Source organism: Natator depressus, chromosome 3, assembly GCF_965152275.1.
Source record: "Natator depressus isolate rNatDep1 chromosome 3, rNatDep2.hap1, whole genome shotgun sequence".
In the NCBI taxonomy this organism is placed as follows: Eukaryota; Metazoa; Chordata; order Testudines; family Cheloniidae; genus Natator; species Natator depressus.
This window is the reverse complement of record NC_134236.1, coordinates 97,096,036-97,116,894: the sequence shown is the minus strand read 5'-3', so window position 1 is coordinate 97,116,894 and position 20,859 is coordinate 97,096,036. Positions and strand designations below refer to the sequence as shown.

The 20,859-nt window shown below is 45.2% G+C and overlaps 1 long non-coding RNA gene across 1 annotated transcript; it reads right to left on the bottom strand.

Annotated features, from left to right (window-relative positions):
- Nucleotides 1-15,030: 15,030 nt before the first annotated feature.
- LOC141983980 (uncharacterized) lies at nt 15,031-20,459 on the bottom strand. Its single transcript, XR_012638603.1, has 4 exons — nt 20,397-20,459; nt 19,720-19,855; nt 16,907-17,074; nt 15,031-16,244 (listed from the first exon to the last, which is right to left on the bottom strand). It is a non-coding gene; the product is annotated as an uncharacterized LOC141983980 (long non-coding RNA).
- Nucleotides 20,460-20,859: the final 400 nt, after the last annotated feature.

The window sequence follows — 20,859 nt, the reverse complement described above, 5'->3', positions numbered from 1 at the left end:
CATGTACCAGTGATGGGCAAATCTCTAAAGATTCTGACTGCAGTTTTACTTTGAGCACCTCTCCAAAACTCATTAGAACAATCCAAAACTGCTGACTCTACAGCAGTTAATTGGAAATCTCATGAGGATGGGCTTTCTCATGAAATTTCCAGCACTTTTTCAAGTCTAGATTTTTGCATGGCATTTCAGCACCTCAGCTTCCACTCCTGGCCAGAAAACCGAAGTGAAGAAAACTTAGCTGAACATTTCAGAACCTTAATAACTGTTCAGTTCAGTTTCAGTTCTGCAGTCAGCTGGGGGGAGAAAGAAAGGGTGTTTTAATTTTTCCAAACTAGTTCACCTATCCATAATTTGTACGATGAGCTATTTTGTGCATATTTTGGATAGACAGAATTTCCCCCAATGTGATTTTCTAAAGTGACTTAATACACAAACTCACCAAATTCTGCCTTCTGTTACTCCAGTAGTCCCCCCACTACCTTACACCTTGTGCAGTCATTTCCACCTGTGAAAAGCAGTTGTAAAACATCTCCATTCTGATCTGGCAGCATTTCACACAAGTGCAAATGACTACACAAGGTGCACAGCAGTGAAGAATCAGACCCAATGAGGGGGCAAAACTGGGAGCAGAATTTGATCCTCTTTGCCCGAAAGGGTATGAATGAGTTAAAATTATGCACAGTTTCCTCGACATGAAAATATGCTTCTGGGGAGCCCTGCTTGATTTGGGAATAAACTGCAGGGGAGTTCCAACCTGCTTTCAACAAAGAGGGCTCACTCAATGTTTGGGTCATTTTATTTAATGGAAACAAGGTTTCAAGTTTCCAGTTCACAAAGGGGGCTGGCAGAGACAATAAAAAATGACCAGTTATGTGGGGGATGAAAGTCAACCTTCTCACAGTCCTGCTACTTTCAGGACTTGGACCCTGCACATTCTAACCTCTTCCCTCTTCTTAAAAATCAAGGGCCAGAGCCACAGCTGCTGTAAATTAGGACAACTTGACTGCCGCCAATTAAGCTATACCAGTTTATACCAGCTGAGGATCTGATCCTCAGTTGTTTTCAAGCATGGGGATTGCACAGAGTGTATTAATTTGCCTCTCAGATACAGAGCCTTGTGAACTAAGCAACTTCTCCAATCTGTTTTATCACTTTAGAGTGTTATGCCTTTTTTGGACTCTATTTATGAGATTAGTTAATAAGATTGATGTTAAGTGTCAATAGACAATGTTATTTTAAATAACGAAAACAATAAAATCAAGAGGGTTAAAAAAAACTCCTACCAACTTTGCCAGCATTGTAAAGTGAAAGAGAAGCAGTTAGAACTGCCAATAAATTCAGCTTGGATGAGGCAAGCTAAACAGCTTCCGATTTGAAAATATGGAACATTATTGTCCAACTGCATCATGACTTAATAAAAAATATGTATTTTACACAGTGGTTACTATATCACCCAGTTAAACTTGTAAAAATTATCTCCTTTTATCTCTCAGAGCTGTGGAACATCTGGCAACCAGCTTCCACTCTGCACTTTTTGTTGGCCACTAAAAGTTTAAGGTTTGAGGAAAATCCATTACACAACTTAAGCTTCGCCCCTAAAAAATGAATATTTTAAGAGATCCACTGAGATGTCTGATGATAATTCACTTATATATGGACATGCTATTCATTTTATAGTTCAGGCCAGTTTTGCACATTTCTGCATCTGATGGGAAACCTGTTCTCCATGGCAGATGCGAGGAAAGATATCCACTTTCAAAAGGAATACTACAGAATGAGGCTGTACAAAGCAATTCAACTGAATGTACAAGGCAGTTTTGGAACAAGAGCTGATCAAAAATTTCCATCAAGACTGTCTTTTGGTGGAAACTTAGGTTCAACCAGAGAATGGGAGAGCAAGAGGCACCAAGAGCGGCATTTCCAAATTGAACTAGTTTAGTTTTTGGATATGCTGCACAGACTATGGACCCAAAGGACAGTGAAACATTTTTGAAACTTTTCTGGTGAAAGCCTGGTGAGGGTTACAATAAAGTCTGATATGACTGAAAAATATCCCAGCTGATAACTACATAGATCTATAGAGGGAACTTGGGCAGGAGAGACCAAGTAGTGTCTGGGGTTCAAGACTGAAAGCCACTGAGCTATGTCACTTCTGCTAGACTGGACATCACAAAAATCAATGAGACATTGATGGACGAACCTTGCAAGGTTCATTTCCAATAAGCACTGAAAATGTTACGTAATGTTATCTAGAGCTGAAATTGAGCTCTTATGGCTAATATACCATTCTGGCCACTGACTAAGCAGGCTTTCTTTAACCCTACACAGCTGTGCAGCGCAGTGCTGTGGAAGCCCAAGTCTTATGCTTGCCCGTTAAGCATTCCCCACCAGTTGCCCAACAAGTGGGATCAATGGGGAGGAAGTTTTTCTGGTGGAGCCTGCTGAATAATGGATATGGCAAGAAAAGGGATCTGGGACAACAGGAAGGTAGGGAGCAGAAGAAGGAATTTTTGACTATTTTAACAATGAAAGAGAGAGGTAGAATTCCCTCTGGATGGAGGAGGTATAGCCAAAGGAAAGTTATAACTCTCTTGTGACCACCAACATGAGTAGGGACGAAAAGTCCCAGATCCCTCTCTGGGTTCTTCTTGTGAAACAGAACGCTCCTCCAGCAATCCCCCATCCAGTGTGGATGAAAGGGGCAGAAGATTCCACAACATCTCTTTCCTTGGGCTTTCAGGGAGTAGTAGTAAAGAATTGCAGGTGTGGATTTAGTTGTATAACTTTAGCCAGCTAGGTTTGCAAATTTGTTTTTGTCTTAAGCATGTAGTCTGTTTTAGCAGAAATGTACTGGATAAAAGTCTTTGCCTAGAAAAAATCAGTGCCTTCAAGGTTCATTCATTTTATTAATCTAAGATGGCTGGTGCTATCATTGTATCTGTGATCCAATGTAAGGGATGGGTGGAATGTCCAACCCCACCCAAGTCTCCTTCTAGTGATTATGTCTCCCTCTAGTGGTTCAAGCCTATGAAGAGGATAGAAGTTCTACTAGTGTAGTGACAGCTAAGGGATGTTTCCTTTGACTTAATAAGTAGAGGTGTGGTGATTTTGAATCAGAAGTCTTATGTTCTATTTTTCAAAATTCATATGGGAAGGTGAAGATGACAGCCATGGTCTCTGCACCTATGTAGAGTTGGATTTATTACAGTGGCTATCCTAAATAATTCCAGCAAGGATACGTGTTTCTGGAATTAAAAATTGAATTTTAATACTCAAAAACAGCAAGGTAAGAAATTACAGAGATCAGTGCTACAAAAATCTGAAAGATAGGTAGATTAGAAAGGGAGCGATATTACTATTAAATCACAGTCTCAGTAAGGAGAAAATAACATTTTATAAACCTGTCTCATGCTATTTTCTAATCTCTATTTTGTGATTATTCTTCTAAATAACCCAAAGGTATCCACACATAAGGAGAGAAAAAAAATCAGAGAATGGCAACAAAAAATACTGGAAAGCAACAATTAATGAACATCGAAACAAGGCTCTCATCTTACGAGCACTCTTATTAAGAAAACAGCAGTTCTCCTGAATAGTTCCATTCTACCACAATCCCTATATAGAGGGTATGATGTTAGTTGAGACCATTTAGAGCCACTATTCAGAGTAACCACTAGAAGGCATATAATAAGGAGGTAAGAGGGAAATAGATTCAGCTATAAATCCACGGACCATGGTTGGGGATGGGATAAGACGGGACAGCTAGTGCCACGGCCAGTGAGAAGATGTGCATCTGTGCACTTAGGAACACTCTACCCCACACTCCTGTTGAGGAGATTTCTAGGTAATACTCCTCCAGGATTGCTTCTGGCTACATAGTTCCTGGGTCACTCTGCTAGGAAGGGTGCTGGGAAAACAGAGCTTCCACACAGGTGGCCCTGTTCCTCTGACAGACCCCAGAGATGTGTTGGTTCTGAGTCTGGAACTCCTCATTGTTCCAAAGGGAGGGGACACAATCTCCAAATCCCCTTAATCAAATGATTTGGGAAAACTCAATGAGGGAACCAGGCAGTTTTCCTTTGCCTGGCCCCTTCCTGTGGAAGGGATTGATTTCACACACACACAATTACAAAGTCCAAACCCCAGAAACAAAGGAATCCTGCTCCCATTGCCCACAATGGGAATTATTTTATTAACTTCTGTAGAAGCAGAAGCAGACTCCTAAAAACAGAACCGTTCCTCCCAACCCACACAAGGGTGGAGAAGCCAGGCTTGGGGGCATTTTGGACTGAGTTAGGACTTCAGGATTGGGTCCTAAGGAAGCAGATAAAATAAAATTTTGCTTTACACTGATAACATTCTACTGCACATGTCAGTCCCTGAACACTCCAGAACAAAAAATTTTAATTTGAGAGGGAAGAAGGCGGCCATGTTATGGTTTTGCAGAACTACATCAGTCAGATTGTGATTTACAAAACTCAAATCAGGGTTGGTTTAGATCCAGATTCCATTTTTATCCAAACCACCAAAGTCCAGGAAGGATGGAAGGTTCAGATAAAAGGTCTTGGGTTTAGTCCCATCAAACTGGAGTGGTTTGGGTTTGAATTTTGCAAAACCTCATCACTCAGGTTTTGGTTTTGCAAAAACAAAAACAAGTCGAGGATGGTTTGGCTCCTGTTCCATTTAATCTGAATCACTACATCTGGGGGGAGTGCAAGGGGTCCAATAAAGGCTTCCATTCTGTCCCATAACTGTAACAAAGCAATGCTGTATTCTTCCAGGAAACAAAAACAAACTGTCCAAGACATTAAACTATTTCATTCATTTAGGGCTCAGTTCTGCAAGATGCTGAGCAATTTTGTGAAGTACTGTGCACCTTCAACTGCCATCATCTTCACTGGGAGCTGAGGGTACTCAGCACCTTGCAGGACTGAGCCCTTAGACAACTTAGAAATAATGGGGGCAGATCCTCAGCTGGTGTAAACCATCATAGTTCCATTGACTCCACTGCCATCAATGCAGTTGCACTGGCTCACACCATCAGTGAATGTAGCCCACTAGGTAATCTAATTGGAACCTAAAAGGGTTCCACATTTAGGAATTCAGATAACACCTGAAATTAAAGACCTATGTAAAAAGCCATGGAAAACTCCAGAGACACACACCCTCTCCCCCCCAGTTGAAAGATAACCTAAAACACTATGTTAAGGGACATCTGGAAACTATGAAAATGAGCATCTAGCAGTAACCTATGGAACAAGCCTCCTTCAGAAAAATAGTAGTAAAATGTTTCCTCCACTGGGTTTCCACCAAATATTGAAATCAAGTTGCCCACCCCCACAATTTAAACAATACCAACACAAAGCAACTAAATCAAATTTTGATATTCTTTCATCTTTTTATTCCACTCACTGTGTGTATAGTTTTTCCTCAGCGGTTCACCAATATTTGGGGTTTGGTTCATATTTTCATTTTACAATATTGTTCCTTTTAGATACAGTTCAATAATTTCACAAACCAATTTATAGTTCCTACTTACAGACTTAAGCACGATCCCCTCCCTCCCGCCCTTTTTAATGCACAGTTTGTAGCAAATGGAAGAACATGCACAAATATATACAGTGCTGTTATAATTGAAGGACTGTCACTGAAGTTAATAGCAAAACTCCCACTGACTTCAACGGGAGCATGATGAGGCCCATACCATTCAATTTAAACCATAGTTTACATTTTCTCTGAAGATGGATTAAATAGAACAAAACCCGATCCAAAACTCACTGACGTTTTTTCAGTGAACTTTGGATCAGGCCCACGGTCAGCACACTCATGTTTGTAAAGCACTTTAGAATCCTTTCATGAAATGCAATAAAGAAAGGGAAAGTCATTTTGATTTATTAGAATTATGAGACTTGAAGATTCTACACAGCCCCACACTGAGTGCATCTCCACTCTCATTTCCTTCTAGAGTTTCTCTCACACCCTGTATACTACCTATTCCTCTCTCCTGAACGTTCTCTGTCCCTTTCTTGCAAATCCATGCTTCTTTTCATGCTGCCAACTAGTGATAGCTAGTGTTCAAAATAAGTGGTGGGGTTATGGCTGTCAGAGATATCTACCCTCAACAGCTTCCTACTCTTCCTTCAGAAGGCAACCAGATTTCCAATATGAAAAATAGACATACCTGTTGCAGGAAGGATGGGGGAGTTATGGAGGAGCGTTTTCTCACTCTTGGGTATTATTAATTATTATTCACTTTCTATACTCTCTTCTCCTTCTTCTGGGTTTTACACTCTACACTGCCTACACTCTCTTTTCCTGTTTCTCTTCCTTGTCTTCTCATTTTTCATTTCCTCATTTCTTCCTTTTCTCTTTCTCCTCCAGCTTCAGTCTAGTCCCCATTTTCCACTCAGTTCTCAACCTCCTATCTGGCCTCTCTCAATCTCCCCCATCACTTCTCATCTGAAGTTTCTCTTTCTCTCTCCCTCCACACAGCTACATTCACCGAATCACAAACTCACCCAGCCACATTCACTCACATCCGCATCCATTCATCCTTACACATTCACACCATAGCAATGGAAAATAATTCTGGGCAACTTCTTGTGAAGTTTCAACAAAGAATTTGCACACGAGCTGCCCCAATCTATCTGTTTAGGTTTCCATACTGTACTCACCACCATGGTATCCCAGTGTGTTTGCCTCTGGTGTCTTGCATATAAACCTGAGCTGAGCACATTTTTAAAAATTGGCATGCAACAGATGAGATTTTCCATCTTCTACAGGCACATAGAAGTGCCAACAGATGTGTGTTGTAAGTGGACAAATAAAACAAATCTAGAATCTTCCCTGAGTGCTAAACAATTTTTAAAAGCAGTTGTGTAGCTACAGACCTATGCACCGAGAGTACACTTGAAATGTACTAATACTATGAATGTGCTAAGCCTAACCTCTACACTTGAAATGCATTAACCCCATATATTTTAACCTAAGCATACTCTACTCATACAACCAACACCTTTTCATAAGGGTGGTAGTACAGACTCTTAAAATTCCTACTACTCTTTCCTTGGGATACACATGAAAACTTATAACGCATTTCTGAACAACAATCTTGCCTGTTATTGTTAAATCCTGCATAGTTATCTCCTCTGTGGAATGAGGTCCATGGGGGAAGAGGATTAACTCATTAGAGCTGTTCTGGGCTGTAATGTGACCAGGTCCTGCTGTTACAACGATTCTCTTATCAAGGAAATATTGAACTGATTCCCTGGTGGTGTGTGGTTGCCTGTTGTCTTCAGGCACTGGACTTTATTACCGTCCTGCCAAATGGAGATTAAGATCAAATTTTAATGGGGGGGCTTTAAAGTTTCAAACACTTTCCAAAAACATGTCTCAATGTGAGGAATCCGCCTTAGAGCAGATAAAGAAAAACAATGTGATAACAGTCAACCGCACTTCATGTTGTGAGAATTAGAGAAACTCTCATGAGATACTACAAAAGCTCCAATAGCACAGATAAGGGCTTGAAACTTTTTAGTAATGAGCATAGGAAGGACATAATAATGGGCTTTCCCCTTAGCCAAGGAGAACAGGCATTCTAACAAACACCAGGCGTTGCAGGGGTCTGGGAAAGGGGAAGGGGGACAAGGTGGAAGACCACAGTTTTGAAACAGAAACCTGAGATACCTTTCTTAGTGTATGTCTAAACTGCAATGTAAGCCTGGGCTCAGACTCAGCCTTGCGCCCAAACCCTTTTTCCATCTACACACAAATCTCTCAGACTCAGGCTTGGACCTAGGGTCCTAAGACCCTGCAGGGCTGGAAGGTTTGAGTCTGAGTCAAGCCAAGACCCAGGGTTTGAGCCCTATTGCTTTGCAGTGTAGATGCAGCCCTCCCAGCTTGGGTCCTGTGAGTCTGCCAAAAGTATCCCACAATCCAATGGGCCAACTTCCTTTGTCCTTTCTATCCCAACAATCTCCAGTTGATTCCAGGGAAATGGAAGCAGCCCCCCCTTGGTGTAATGCAGCAGCTCGGAGAGTCAGTTTGTAACCCTTCCATTGAAGTGCCTTCAGTGCAGTGTGTAACCACTCTGCAATCTGTGGGAGAAAGTTCCTCTCTGTTGTCATGCATGCACAGATGTCAGCACCACCATGTTGCGCAACTGACACTTGACAAAATTACAAGACTTAGTGACGGACATTGGCTGGAGGCGGGAGGGGGCTCCAGGCTGAGGCGGGGGTGGGGTGTGAGAGGCTGTATGGGCTCTCGGATAGGGGTGCGGGTTCTGGGGTAGGGCCAGAAATAAGGGGTTCAAAGTGCAGGAGGGGGCTCCGGGCTGGAGCAGGGGGTTGGGGGGGGTGAGGGCTCCAGCTGGAGGTGTGGGCTCTGGGGTGGGGCTGGGGATGTGGGGTTTGGGGTGCAGGAGGGTGCTCTGGACTGGGACCAAGGGGTTCAGAGGGTGGGAGGGGGATCAGGGCTGGGGCAGGGGTGTGGGAGGGAGTCAGGGATGCAGGCTCCAGGCAGCACTTACCTCAAGCAGCTCCCGGAAGCATGTCTTCTCTCCGGCTCCTACACGGAGGCATGGCCAGGCAGCTCTGTGCACTGCCCCACCCGCAGGCACCACCCCCACAGCTCCCATTGGCTGCAGTTCCCGGCCAATGGGCTGGGAGCCAGAGTCAGCACTTGAGGAGGGGGAACGGAGGCAGCGTGCAGAGCCGCCTGGCCGCACCTCCACCAGCAACAGCAGGGATGGGGAGCCGCTTTCGGGGAGCCACCAGAGGTGAGCGCCCCCGCAGACCTCAAAATTTTTACCAGAGACACTTTGTGTCCATGTCCGGACACGTTGCAGACCCCTGTGCATGCATGCAGCACTCAGTGCAGTTACTCAGACTGGGAACTAGAAGGACAGTCTAAGCTTTGGTGCATTGTCTAAATGTTCATAGGTGCATGGTTTTTAAAAATCTGTACCTGTGGCTTACTCAGTGAGCAGACATTTAAAAAATAATAAAAAATATCTGCCAACTGCACAGTTTATGGTGCAGAATATGATATCAACTGGTCCTTTGCCTCCTTGGTGACATCTGAGATGCTGGAAGCGGAGTGTGAGGTAAGCCCTCAGAAAGAGCTGGAATGACTGATCCTTCAGGTTTGTTGCAACAGCCAATCCATGAGCAAGGATGGGGTCAAATGACCCCGAGGTACAGCTATTTAATCCCACAGGAAGGTCAGCAAGCCAGTCTGTGCAATGTCACCATTTGGCTGGGAACTTGCCCTCTGACTGAGTCCCCCAGGCATCCAGCCTGCTCCTGTTCCTCCTCCAGGCACCCAGCCTGCTCTCACCACCTACACCAAGATCCACCTGTACCTGCCCGGGCCAGCTCTTCCCCTGTCTTGATGAATCACACAGCAACCCCGAGAGTGAGATGGGGCAGGAACAAGTTGACATATGGTTTGCATCAGTCCAAGCATCACCATCTGACATCTGGCATTGGGGAACTGTGGCAAACTTATCTTCTCTGTATCAACATATGGCACCTGCAGGCAGAACAACTGGGTCACATGTGGTGGGTGGTTAACTCCTCTGAACTGCACCAGGAGAACTTGTAGGGCCCAGAAGCTAAAACGTTAATGGCTTAACGAGACCTTAATTGGAGAGCTGCCAAGTTCCAACCAGAGGTTGGGGGAAAGTTTGTGTGGTGCTGAGATGGGACTGTGCAGAACTACAGGAGATTTGGATTTTGCTTCTCCTACTCTGATTTCTCCTTTTATCCTCTTGCCCTTTCCAAAGCATGCTCACCACCAATTGCTCCTCTTCTCCCTCTAATTCCACTGCCCAGGTTGGACTGCTGACTCCTGGCTCAGTCCTCTCCCTTTGTCAATACAATCAGGGAAAACTGGCTAAAACAGGGAGCCTATCATCAAACAGTGATCACATGCTAAACAGAACAAAGAGCATTCCAATGGTTAGGGTGCTAGCATAGGCTTGAGAGAGATGGGTTCAAGTCCCTGCTCTGTCACAGACTTCCTTTGTGACCTTGAGCAAGTCACTTAGCCTCTCTGTGGTGCAGGTCCCCATCTGTGGAACGGGGATAATAGCACTGCCCTACCTTGCAGAGGTGGTATGAGGATAAATACCCTACAGATTGTGAAGCACTTTGAGATCTACAAATTAAAAGCAGTAAATAAAAGATAGGTATTATTATTAAGGCTTAGCACCCCATTCTAGCCATCTGCCTGAGAAAGAAGCCATGAACTAGTATGCCAGCATATAATGGACTAAGCAGGTAATGGTAAGCAGGAGGAGTTTTCAGAGTGGAGAGAGGCTAGTGGAGACTGGCTGGGGAACAAGTGAAAAGACTAAAATGTAGGACACTCTTGCTTCATCCAGAATTTTTGCAGGTCTGACTGTTTTTGGCTCACAGCACTGTACATAACTAATAGTTATGTGGGGGAACAGGAGAGGGGAAATATTGTATATTTTACATACATTTTGACCAACCATAATCAAATTGGTTTAGAATAACCAGCCAATGGCTGAGTGGTAATGAAATGATGCAGAACGTGTTCTGTGGAAATTTCCAGACATCACCAAAACTCTGATACTGAGTTCTGTAAAACGCTGCCCTTTCAAAGGGGAATGAGGCAATCTGAGAAACAACCTCCAGCCAGCCAGACAATCGAATGTAGTTGATGAAATGAGGGGGGGAAGAGGGAAAGTGAAAGTGAGTATGTAGCATAGCACCACTCCATTCAAGTGGTGGCCTAAAGGTAGCAAGGGAAGGAGTATGAACAAAGATGGAGGCTAGAGCACCAAGAAAGATCTGGTGGAGGAATAAAGATTACAATCTGGGGAAGAGCTTGAGTCTTGTACAGAGAGGGCTCCATCCTTCTCATAGAGACAGAGGTGTGGAGGATTAATGCAAAGAGAGGAGCTAGAGTAGAGAGGGGTTTTAAGGCCTAAAGGACGGAGGTATGTCCTCACACAGGGACATTTGAGAAAGGAGAGAAAGATTTGAGAAAGGAGAGAAAGAGAAAGATAAGGCCACTGAAAGAAAGGAAGAGAGGAAGTGGTGATGAGAGGAAACAAAAGGACAGAGGACCACCTTTGCCCTAGAGAACCAATTATCTCGGAGATGGAGAGGCCATGCAAATAGAGTACATTAATGGATGGGTATGAATCGGAGATATTTTAATTGGAAATGTTTACACTATAATTCAGGAAAATTCCTAAGACCCTTCCACGTAATTTACAGTATGTAAAAGAAATGCCTGCAAGGCCAAGGTTTCAGGATAGTATCCGTGCTCAAAGCCATCAGTAGAAATGCATGCTTCTGGGGAGCGTTCCAGTCTGCAGCTTATCATTTAAAAACTCCTTATCACACTGAGTGCTGGGCAGCTTTGTCAGCACAGGAGTATTTCCTGACTGGGACTGTTAACAAATATGATCCACTGTCAGTGCATTATGCTAAGTAAAATTCAAATATACGCTGGAGGCGGAATAGAGATTCCATAATTAAAGTTGCATTGGGAGTTCTACTGTAACCCTGGCTTTGACCTCTTTCACACGCTAACTTTTGAGCCAAATACATGATTTGTTTGGATAGTTCCATGTGTAATGCAACTTAAGAGAAGAAATTTTTCAGAAAATTTCACAGCTCAAAATCACAGTTTTCATATGCTAGTTAAAAATTAGCACTTCTAAACATTTAGTTGCACTACCACATGAATTTTCCCCCTCTGTTAATGATACCCATGTCAGTGCTGGAACTTGCAGAGCCCTGCTGCAGGTATGTGCGGTCCCCTTCTAATTTTGCTGTGTTTCTGGTATGTCTACACTGCAGTTAGACCTCCGTACCTGACCCATGTCAGCTGACTCAGGCTCACGGGGCTCGGGCTGCGGGGCTGTTTAACTGCATTGTAGACTTCCCGGCTCAGACTGGAGCCCGGGCTCTAGGACCCTGTGAGGTGGGAGGGTCCCAGAGCTCAGGCTGCAGTCCAAGCCCAGAAGGTTTCACTGCAATTAAACAGTCCTGCAGTCTCTCACCCCGAAAGCCTGACTCAATGCGCATGGGCCAGCTGCAGATTTTTTTATTACAATGTAGACATACCCTTAGGCTCATTCCCACAGTCTCCTCTCCTCTTCCTACCACTGCTCTCCCCTGCCCTGATCCCTTTTTTAAAATATTTGCAAGTGTAATATTTAAAATTACACATGATGATTTTTTCCTTAAAAAAGAAAGAAAAAACAGGCTCAGATTCTGCAAATTTGCATCCCCACTGAGCCAGCATGGTTCCACACATGCAACAATCTGCAGGAAGGCAGCCTCAATTTATAAGCATGTTAAAAATAGATGGGGCTAGAGAGAACCAGGGCATAAATGTGGGCTGGGGGTCAGCCGTGCCTGCTTTGCACTCCTTTGCTATAATACCTACACACAAAAACTGACAACACGTAGGCAATTGGTGTGCTGAGAGCACTACGGATCATGCTGTGGTCAGTATTGTCTCATTGTTTTCTTGTGCGCCCCCATCTGTCTTTGCCCTGGTCTACACTACGAGTTTAGGTCAAATTTAGCAGCGTTAGATCGATTTAACCCTGCACCCATCCACACGACAAAGCCATTTTTGTCAACTTAAAGGGCTCTTAAAATCGATTTCTGTACTCCTCCCTGACGAGGGGATTAGCACTGAAATCAACATCGCCAGGTCGAATTTGGGGTAGTGTGGATGCAATTTGATGGTATTGGCCTCTGGGAGCTATCCCAGGGTGCTCCATTGTGACCGCTCTGGACAGCACTTTCAACTCAGATGCAGTAGTCAGGTACACAGGAAAAGCCCCGGGAACTTTTGAATTTCATTTTCTGTTTGGCCAGCCTGGCGAGCTCATCAGCACAGGTGACCACGCAGTCCCAGAATCGCAAAAGAGCTCAAGCATGGACCAAACGGGAGGTACTGGATCTGATCGTTGTATGGGGAGATGAATCTGTGCTATCAGAACTCCATTCCAAAAGATGAAATGCCAAAATATTTGAAAAAATCTCCAAGGGCATGATGGACAGAGGCTATAACAGGGACCTCAGCAGTGCCACGTGAAAATTAAGGAGCTCAGGCAAGCCTGCCAAAAAACGAAAGAGGCAAACTGCCGCTCCGGGTCAGAGCCCCAGACATGCCGCTTCTATGATGAGCTGCATGCAATTCTAGGTGCCCCTACCACTACCCCACCCCTGTCCATGGACACCTGCAAGCGGGGAGTCTCACGCCACAGGGATGAGGATTTGTGGGACGAGGAAGATGAGGAGGAGGAAGAGGTTGAGAATAGCACACAGCAGGCAAGTGGCAAATCCCTTCTCCCTAACAGCCAGGAACTGTTTATCACCCTGGAGCCAATACTCTCCCAAGGAGGGGTCCTGGACCATGAAGCTGGAGAAGGCACCTCTGGTGAGTGTACCTTTGTAAATATAATACATGGTTTAAAAGCAAGCATGTTTAATGATTAATATGCCCTGAAGACTTGGGATGCATTCGCTGCCAGTACAGCTACTGGAAAAGTTTGTTAACGTGTCTGGGGATTGAGCGGAAATCCTCCAGGGACATTATTAAGGGGACATTCAGAGGTGGCCATTCCTTCTGGGCCTTTTGCCTGTGGCTGAAAAGAAATCGTCCCTGCTTTTAGCCACACGGTGTGGGGCAGCGGGGAGGGGGAGTGGGGCGTTCACACTGAACTGTTCGCATTTGGCTGGCAGGGATCTTCCCTGATACTAGTCATATGGTGGGAGGAGGGGCGAAGCGATCATCCCAGAGTATTGGGGGGAGGTTTAGTTGGGTTTGTGCTGCTCTTTAACCCGAAAACTACAGCCCCTCCTTTTAAATGGCCAACCCAACGGGTGCTTGGTATGGGAAAGGAGGGTGCTGGTGTTTGAAACCATTCCCACATGTTATGAAGGTTGAAGAAGCCGGAAGACTGTGGCTTACCATGGCTGCCTGCAAGCTGAATTCTGTTGCCCGTCCCTGCATGTGTGATCGCTCACACCAAACCGGCAGGCCCTCAATATAAGAGGCAAAATGCAACCTTGAACCAAAAGAACATGTGCTATGTAATGTTAACACCGTGAAAGAGCCTACCCATTGTTCTCTAAAATGTGTCTCTTTAAATACTACTCTCCCTTTTTTTCCTCCTGTAGCTGCAAATGTTTCAACACTCCCCCTATCATCCCCAGAGGCTAGCACAGATAAGAAGGCGAAAAAAACGCACTTGTTATGAAATGTTCTCTGAACTCATGCAGTCCTCCCGCACTGAAAGAGCTCAGCAGAATGCATGGAGGCAAACAATGGTAGAGTCCAGGAAAGCAGAAAATGAACACGAGGACAGGAGGGACGAGCATGATGAGAGACTGTGGGAGCAAGAGGAGAGGTGGCAGCAGCGTGATGAGAGGAGGCAGGATGCAATGCTGAGACTACTGGGGGATCAAACTGATATGCTCCGGCGTCTGGTGGAGCTGCAGGAAAGGCAACAGGAGCACAGATCTCCACTGCAGCCCCTGTGTAACTGCCCACCCTCCTCCCCAAGTTCCATAGTCTCCTCACCCAGACACCCAAGAATGGGGGGGCCCCCCCTCTGGGCACCCAACCTCTCCATCCCAGAGGACTGCCCAAGCAACAGAAGGCTGGCATTCAATAAGTTTTGAAGTGCAGTGTGACCTTGTCCTTCCCTCCTCCCCTCATCCACCACCCCACCCAGTGCTTCCCTCCTCTCCCACCCCTCCCGGGCTACCTTGGCAGTTATCCCCCTATTTGTGTGATGAATTAATAAAGAATGCATGATTTTGAAACAATGACTTTATTGCCTCTGCAAGTGGTGATCAAAGGGGGGAGGGCGGTTGGCTTACAGGGAAGTAGAGTGAACCAAGGGGGTGGGTTTTCATCAAGGAGAAACAAACAGAACTGTCACACCGTAGCCTGGTCAGTCATGAAACTGGTTTTCAAAGCTTCTCTGATGCGCAGCTTGCCCAGCTGTGCTCTTCTAATTGCCCTGGTGTCTGGCTGTGCATAATCAGTGGCCAGGTGATTTGCCTCAACCTCCCACCCTGCCATAAATGTCTCCTCCTTACTCTCACAGATATTGTGGAGCGCACAGCAAGCAGCAATAACAATGGGAATATTGGTTTCGCTGAGGTCTAACCAAGTCAATAAACTGCACCAGCGCGCTTTTAAACATCCAAATGCACATTCTACCACTGTTCTGCACTTGCTCAGCCTATAGTTGAACAGCTCCTGACTACTGTCCAGGGTGCCTGTGTCTGGCTTCATGAGCCATGGCATTAAGGGGTAGGCTGGGTCCCCAAGGGTAACAATAGGCATTTCAACATCCCCAACAGTTATTTTCTGGTTTGGCAAGTAAGTCCCTTCCTGCAGCTGTTCAAACAGACCAGAGTTCCTGAAGATGCAAGCGTCATGAACCTTTCCCGGCCATCCCACGTTGATGTTGGTGAAACGTCTCTTGTGATCCACCAGTGCTTGCAGCACCACTGAAAAGTACCCCTTGCGGTTTATGTACTAGCTGCCAAGGTGGTCTGGTCCCAAGATAGGAATATGTGTTCCGTCTATCACCCCACCACAGTTAGGGAATCCCATTGCAGCAAAGCCATCCACTATGACCTGCACATTTCCCAGAGTTACTACCCTTGATAGCAGCAGCTCAGTGATTGTGTTGGCTACTTGGATCACAGCAGCCCCCACAGTAGATTTGCCCACTCCAAATTGATTCCCAACTGACCAGAAGCTGTCTGCCATTGCAAGCTTCCAAAGGGCTATCACCACTCGCTTGTGAACTGTGAGGGCTGCTCTCATCTTGGTATTCTTGCGCTTCAGGGCAGGGGAAAGCAAGTCACAAAGTTCCATGAAAGTGCCCTTACACATGCGGAAGTTTCACAGCCACTGGAAATCATCCCATACCTGCAACACTGTGCGGTCCCACCCATCTGTGCTTGTTTCCTGGGCCCAGAATTGGCATTCCACGGCATGAGCCTGCACCATTGCCACCAGGATGTCCAAATTGCCGGGGCCCGTACTTTGAGAGAAGTCTGTGTCCATGTCCTCATCACTCTCGTCACCACGCTGCTGTTGCCTCCTCGCCTGCTTTTGCAGGTTCTGGTTCTGCACATACTGCAGGATAATGCTCGAGGTGTTTACAATGCTCATAACTGCTGTGGTGATCTGAGCGGCCTCCATCTGAGCGGGTATGGCATCTGCAGGAAAGCAGAGTTGCAGCGGAAGCGGTGGATGATGACGGTTAGCAGTCCTACTGCACCGTCTGCTGAAAGCAGTATGGCGTCCGCATGGAAAAAAGGCGTGAAACGATTGTCTGCCGTTGTTTTCATGGAGGGAGGGGCGACTGATGACATGTAGCCAAAACCACCCACGACAATGTTTTTTACCCATCAGGCATTGGAAGCTTAACCCAGAATTCCAATGGGTGGTGGAGACTGCGGGAACTGTGGGCTAGCTACCCACAGTGCACCACTCCATAAGTCGATGCTAGCCATGGTAGTGAGGATGCACTCCACCGACTTAATGCACTTAGTATGGACATATGCAATCGACTGTATAAAATCGATTTCTAAAAATCTACTTCTATAATATCGACCTAATTTCGTAGTGTAGACGTACCCTATATATCAATCTGTTGTCTCTTGTCTTATACTTCAACTGTAAATTCTCTAGGGCAGGGAATGTCATTTCATTTTGCGTTTGTACAGCACCTAGCACAATGGGCCCCTCGGCTATTACTGGTGCTCACAGATGATACAGTAATACAAATAATTAATAATAATATTTCTTGGTCCCTTGCCTCCTCTCTCACCCCAGACTCTCTTTATGCCCTGGGTCCCTTCATTTGTTTTTACCTTACCTGAGTTCCTCCGGTGCTGCTGACACATCACTGATTCTCATTCCTTCACTGATTACGGTCACTTGCTAGCTGTGGTACTTCTTCGCAGGTGATGCCAGCCCATTCACTAACCCTTGTTGCTGTCTTCTGCCAGTTCTTCCTTGGCCTTCCTCGCTGTCTCTTCTCCCCCTGGGGTGCCCAAATCAGTGCTTGCTTAGCTTTTCATTCACTTTTCATTTTATTCATTTTTTATTAATTCCAAACTTAACATTTAACCTTGTTCACACTGGTCACTTTTAACAGTTAACTCTACACATGTAACAAACCTGTGGCTACTGAGCAGGGGAGGTGTTTTAGGGAGGGGTTTTGGAAAAGGTGTGTTGAAGTTCTAACTCTTTGAAAATAGGAGGCTATAAGGGAAAGCCTGACAGACCTATAATTATGTGCTCTGCAATAGTGGCTCCATAATCCTGGGGACGGGGAGGGGTGGCTTTCTTTATATACCCTTATTTGTAAAGGTTTATACCATTGGCAAGGACATTTCCTCTGGGGTTAGAAATTTGGCGTCAGAGATTTCGGTCCAGAAAGGGGATTTCATCGCTCACTTTGAAAACCCAATAGATCTATGCAAGGGAAGGGAGGCATGTGCCATGCTCTTTTGTACTCCTATTCATCCAAATTGGCTGTTTTGTAAAATGTTTTAATGGAGCCTGATTGCTTTAGATCAAAATAGTTACTTGGTTTTTAAAAAGAAGTTATTGTCCCACTGTGCAAAAAGTTTTATATGGCCAACAAAGTTTTGTGGTGTTTTTCTAGCATATGACATGAGTGCACGTTCTTGGCAGTTCACTTTACATTTAGTCCAAGAGAATCAGTGTGGTTTAGAAGAGGCAACATGGAATTGAACTAAGAACTCCTGAGATCTAAGCTGGCTCTGCCCATTGACTCACTGTGTGGCCTTGACAAGTCACATAGACTAACACTTTTATAAGCGGTCACTAGTTTGGGGTGCTCAATTTGCGGATGCCCAATTTCAGATGTCTTGGGCCTGATCACCCATGCTCCAGCTGAACTGAATAGGAGCTGCCAATACTGTAGAACTCAAAGTTATGAACACCAGAGTTACAAACTGACCAGTCAACCACACATCTCATTTGGAACTGGAAGGATGCAATCAGGCAGCAGCAGAGACCAAAAAAAAAAAAAAAAATAATACAGTACAATACTGTGTGAAACATATAAACAACTAAAAAAGTAAAGAGAAAGCAGCATTTTTCTTCTGCACAGTAAAGTTTCAAAGCTGCAGTAAGTCAATGTTCAGTTGTAAGCTTCTGAAAGAACAACCAGAACGTTTTGTTCAAAGTTACAAACATTTCAGAGTTACAACCTCCATACCCGAGGTTTTCCTAGCTCTGAGGTTCTACTGTACTCAGCACCTCTGAAAATCTAACACCTGGGTGTCTCAAAGTGGGCACGCAATAATTGAGGCACCCCAAAGGGACATGAATGAAAATCTGGGATTTGTCTACTTCAGTTTTTAAACTGGGAATAGTATTTACCTCCTTCACTGGGGTGTTGTGAAGATTAATTTGTTCGTATCTGCAGAGGGCTCTGAAGATTGAGACCCTGATTCAGCAAGGTACTTAAACAAGTATATAGTCCCATTAACGTCAATACAAGCTTAAAGTCAGGCACATGCTTAAGTAGTCTATCGAAGTGAGACATACATGTGCCATATACTATATAAGCACTAAGTACACTTTTGAAAGGAAATTCACCCAACATATATTCTTTTAAAAACCACGTTTTCAAAGGTGTCTTAGGAAGGCTTTCATTTGTGTGCATGCAACTTAGCTTGCACAAATCACATGCATATGCCAGTTTTGTGCATAAATGAGTGACAGAGTATAGATAGAGCACTCTGACCCCCTCATGGCCTCTTGGAGGGCATCCCACTTAGGTCGCAGGCCACCAGCTGTCACCCTTCTCAGGGCAGAATCCTGTGACTGACTCCCTCCAGAGGAGGGCCTTAAGCTGCAGACTCCTGCAATTCAGCAGGTCAGACTTCAGTTCAGCACCCATAGTTCTGTTCTCTCAGGAAGAATGTGTCAGGAATCAGGAGCCTGCAGCATAGTTAGTCTCCAGGCAGCCTCATCAGTACAGCAGGCCTGCAGCAGGCTGCCTGATTAGCAACACAACCTGATTGGCTGCAGGGGCCAGCAGGCTGGCTCTTAAGCCAACAGCTGCAACAACTTGCTGGTTTCTCAGTGCTCATGCCCACCACTGTGCCTTCTCCTGCATTACCTGCTTTCTGCTGCTACAGCCTTTCCTCTGTCCTGCCCCTGCCTAGAACCTCTCCTTGCCTGATACCCTGCTCGCACCAGTTCCCTCCCTCCAGTTTGATCCTTGCCTCTGTCTCCTGACAATGGACTCCAGGCTCAACCCTTGACTCTGGTACCCAGTTTCGGCCTTCAGGTTGGATGCTTGACTTTGGCTCCTGACAAGTGACTAAAGTTGTGTCCTCGGGCACTAGACCTGATGCCTGCTCCGGCCACTAGACTAGACCACCCTCATCCTGGTCAGCTGACAAAATGACAGGATGAAGTGAGCTGTAGCTCACGAAAGCTTATGCTCAAATAAATTGGTTAGTCTCTAAGGTGCCACAAGTACTCCTTTTCTTTTTGCGAATACAGACTAACACGGCTGTTACGCTGAAACCAGGGTTTAACTAGTGACCATCTCTCATAAAGCAAAGTACTGTTTATTCAGAACAAAAACATTCCAGAGAAACATATCTTAAAGTAATAGACAGTTTATGTGTCTGCCTAGCTTACCAGGTGGTCACCAATCTTCCACATGGTGACCCTGGCAGATTTAAAGAACTTCCGGTCCTTCGCAGGGTCAGCTCTCTTGGTCACAGTCTCAGGCCTGCCAGTTTTCAAATGGAGAATGTATAAAACAGCTTCTGACCTGGGGAGGGGGAAGACAGTTTCAAGTCCTTTGTCTTCTAAGGCTTTTGAACCAGGTCAAACCAGCCTGCATGCATTTGCCAAGGGGGATGAAACTTCAAAGGACTTGTTACATGCATTGGTTCACCACTGGGGATTTGCATTCATTATTCCTGTCACAGATCTGGTTGGGCTGCCCCTGCTGACAGCTCACCAGACTGATGTGGGGGGACCCAGCTCTACACACATTGTTGGAGAGCAGATCCTCTAGCTAGTATCCCATCTTGAGAGCTTAGACTATATGGTTCCCTGCCTAGACCCAGAATCAGAGCTTACTCCTCAGACTCCTTTGTAGCTTAAACAGACCCTCCCCCAGAAAACCACCGAAGGTGTGAGCCTTCTGGTTTATCTCTTCAAGAGGCCATGTGGGAGGTGTAGCATATACCAATACCTTGCACAGAAGTCTAACACATTATTGCTCTTTACTTGATCACACAAGAAATACAAAGATCCATATAAAGATAATAAATCGTACACGCATTTCCCTGCCTCAGTTTCCTCACCACTCCAGGACATTCTTAGGACTGGGATCAGAGTTCTCTGTGGGATCCAGGATCTTTCCCCTGTAGCTGTCTGACTTCTGAAACATAGAGCTCTCCCCCTATATCAGAGGAAACAAGCGGACCTTAACCAGTCCATCCCAGGCTGGAGAGCAAAGGAGACTCAGCAGTTCAGGTTGCAACTCTGGGGAATGTCACAGATACAGAAACATTTACAACATCAGTGTCATAGCATGTCATAAGTGCAAAATCCATTTACATATTTTAGTGCAAGTGAATTATATCATTTGGACATAGACATGCACAAAAAATTTCACATCAGAGACTTTGTGCACACAAATAAAGGCAACGTTTTGAAAACTCTGGCCTCATCTTTTGACAAGGGATGGAACACTTGATGATTAACTGTTCTGTTAATTCCCTCTGAAGCACTTGGCATTGGCCACTGTTGGAAGACAGAATAATG